The sequence below is a fragment of the Diadema antillarum genome, unplaced genomic scaffold (assembly GCF_040938485.1).
Source record: "Diadema antillarum isolate AM-2024a unplaced genomic scaffold, OU_Dant_1.0 scf00000142, whole genome shotgun sequence".
Taxonomy (NCBI): domain Eukaryota; kingdom Metazoa; phylum Echinodermata; class Echinoidea; order Diadematoida; family Diadematidae; genus Diadema; species Diadema antillarum.
The window spans coordinates 277,100-280,991 of NW_027271031.1; positions in this window are offsets into that span (position 1 = coordinate 277,100).

Genomic DNA, 3,892 nt, shown 5'->3' on the forward strand with positions numbered 1-3,892 from the left:
CAAATCCCCAGTAAAGAATGTAAAACTACTGCGCGTAGTCGCATGCGTTCCTTATAGAGGGGTGTCGGTTTCAATGTACGGTGTCGATATGTTGGACCTTTGGACGGGTGCTGTTCGTTATTCCGAAGGTTCGATATTCCGAAAGTTCGTTATTCCGAAGTTTCGTTAATCCGAAACACACAAATTCCTTATACCTAGAGATTCGTTAATCCGAACATTTGTGGCGTAATTCCGAAGGCTCATTATTCCGAAGATTTGCAGCTAATCCGAAAATGAAATTCGGAAAAAACGAACCTTCGGAACAACGAATCTTCGGACTGACGAGCCTTCGGAATAACGAACCTTCGGAATAACGAGCTGTAACCGTGTTGGACACCTACAATACTTCTCACGGAAGCAAAACAATACACTGTGCAAGGTAAAGATAAGCAGAATGAAATGTCGCTAGCCACAATCAACATTATCTTTTTACTCTGTCAAGTAGAGAGTCGATCTCACCCTGTGGACGGTAGCATTCCAGAGTTAGGTTGAAACCTTTCCTTGTTCCGCTGGAATCAGACACAAATCTGAGAGTGATACGATATGAGAGAGACAGGTACGGTGGGAAGGACATCCGTTTTCCAGTGTATGTCGTCTCCCTGCCATCACGGTCGATGACGAGTAGTCTGTCCTCACTTCGCACGTCAAAAGATACGAAACTCATGATCAGTCTCGAGAACGTAGAGGCGTCAGTGTTCCAAGTTCTATCTTCGTTATTGTCGTAGCGATTTGGGAAGTTCGGTGATATGATATTTACCACATTATAATCGTTGCAATCGAGATGAAGATCTGTTCCAGTGAGTTCATGAAAAATAGTAACAACTGAAAATCTAGTAGAAAATCATTCGTATCATGTAATGTGCATTGCGAAAGAATATGTGTTACCTCTTCAACCCATCACATGGCATAACATTAATTTTCAAAACGATACTATGGTGAAAATACTGAACAGAGGTGGATCACCTGATATCTATACTGTACATCATTAGTTGTAATTAACAAACAATAAACGATCGCATACAAGTTCAAGCATGCTGTAAGTTTTGTTACGAATGATTTAATTACACGGGTAGATAGGATTAAAGTGGAGTTACCCTGATGCTGGTCTTTTATTTTTGACAAGTTTAAGAGAAATGCATAAAAACAGACTATAACACAATAAAGGGGGAGTTACAGCATTTAGCTTTGCTTGAAGACGTACAATTTTCTGCCTTATATCACGTGACAGCCTTTCACATTTGTTTTATTTGTATAATGTCAATTATTTGGCTTGAAGACAAAAAAAAAAGAACTTGCTAACTTATTATTACATTACCAACACACATTCAAACACTCAGTTATCAATGACAATCGAATCTATCTGTCTCTAACAATTTAATTTATAATGCATACCTGTAGAGGTGCAGCTGTTAGGTTTAATAGATATATACACAATAGTCAGTGTATATAAAGGGTACTTATACACAGTCCAAAGCATTGTGCTGAATTAATCACTTGATGGCTGTGATGAGATCCGAGTATGAAATATACCGTAATAACCTTTCTTGCTGTCAGCAAAAGCATTACGAGAACTGAGAAAAAGAGAAAACAGAAAAATCATGTATAATTGTTTCAACTGCTGAAAAATGATGGGTCAAATTGTAAATCAGGCCTTCTGTCTGGCTGCTTAACTTCAGACTGGATTTTGATCTGTTGAAGGAGGAAAAGAAAAAAAACCCTGAGAAGGATGAGAAGAATTAACATTTATAAGCATCATACGAATCTCAATTTTTATAAACATAGTAAAGAACACTACAGCCCGAGAATCCAGCCATTTTTTTCTCAAAGAAATCAATTATTTCCTACAACATTTTGCCAATCTCATGATCAATGGTCTTTGAGAATGATTATGCATCCAGTCCATCGAATTATTTGGTAAAATTCAAAAGAAATTCTCTCTATTCATAGAGAGGAATCGCGATATAACAAGGAGAATGGGATCCTGCTCGAGGGCAGGGCTCATTTTTTTGGTCGATGATACCTTCCCCCATCCCTTTTTATTCGAAAAAAACATGGCCCGAAGTCTTTGGAAAATCATGGGTATTGTCGTGTTTATTGTATAAGCTTATGTTGTACCTGTATCACGTTGTCCATGTACATCGGAATATGTCATTACAAGAAACTCACGACAGCAAACAATTCAAGCTACTAAGAGTCTTCACATGTATTTTGTAGAGCCAAACTCACCTGAGGTGACAACCTTCACTCTCCGTGATGTCATCAGAGTAGAATTATGATAAAAATTTGATAACTCATAATAATATCCTCGTCAGACTGTCAGATATGGGAGGAGCTAATGCGTTTTATGAATTTCTCTATCTGCTCTCTCCATCTCTCTCTCTCTCTCTCTCTCTCTCTCTCGCATGCTACTTTCACCTTAACACTGATACACACAATGGGGGAAATAAAGGGAATTGCTAATTGCTCTCGTTATATCCTGTACTCTTTGTCATCTCTTTAAAATTTTTCAGTTTTCGTTCTTTCAGTCACCGTTCACTCTACCATTCTCATCTCCAATCTGTAGAGACTCTTATTATCTTGATAAATTCATTTATATGCAAAATAATTTCGGGACGCGTTGGTTCTATAAGTTTCAATGAACATTGCTCTAACAGTTTCGATTCATGAAGGACAGGAGATTGCAGGATGACCTTTCGTGACAATATCATTGAAACCAAATAAGGAATTTACACCGGGAGTTGTTATTTTCTTGAACTCGAGTGGTATAGCTAATAAGGTTCTTGAATAATTATTACACAGGCTATGCACTCGAGTCCTGAATGGAGAATGTGAATATTTTTGAACAAAATGTCTCACGAACTATGTCCATCTTGGATAGGTGTACAAATGGTGAATTGATACTGCTGGATTGGTAAGAGGCGTGGATCTGACAGTAGAAAAACTACTCTTGGTACATGATACCGCAATAATCATATCTGTCATCATTAGACTCCCTTAGTTCTTGGATTGTCATGATTTAGGCCTTCGCTCTTCTACAAATAGTTTGCGTGATATACATGAAGATGCAAGAACAAGAAGGCGACGTCCTATCAAACTACAGAAACTCATTCAGTATAGGAGAGAGGGACACATTAAATGTAATATACATTCAATATTTCAATGTGAGTTAGGAGGATAAGTTTACCGAGATGGGATGGCGACATTTATTTAGGTTTAACGTCACAAACGTCGCAATTATTAATCACCTTATATAGCAGACTGTAGTTCTAATCTCCTTTCTGCTCATTCGACCTCTCTCTATCTTCTCTTTCATATATTACACGTGTATATCCATTTTGTACCAACTTTCTCTAATAGCTTAATTTCTTCAAATTACATTGTATTTATTTGTAACATATGCCAATACAATCGTAACTTAAATACCTATGCAAATGCTGCATGCAATATAATGCAAAGAAATACCCAAAGTGAAAGGGGAAGCACGGTTTTTTCCCCGATACTTACCATGGAGACTTAGTGTCCACAATTTACAACACACTTGATATTCGCCCTCTTTTGATACTATTCATAATATGAAGGTTTTCACTTCCTTTTCCCTTCCTCATTTTGTTTCAACTGGCCATCAAAAACTCGAGTGTTTGTGCATTGTTTTTATGGTTATTTTTCTCATCCAGAAGAGGAGGTAATAACTCTCGACGCAGTGTTTAATAGCTGCATGCATTATTTTCGATTCAGCCAGCTGCAGCGACAAGGTTTGCCAGAGCACCCGCTAGTCTTCAGTACAGTTCAGTTCAGTTCAGTTCAGTTTTTATTTCTGCATTTCAAAATCAATACAAATCAACAAATCAACAAA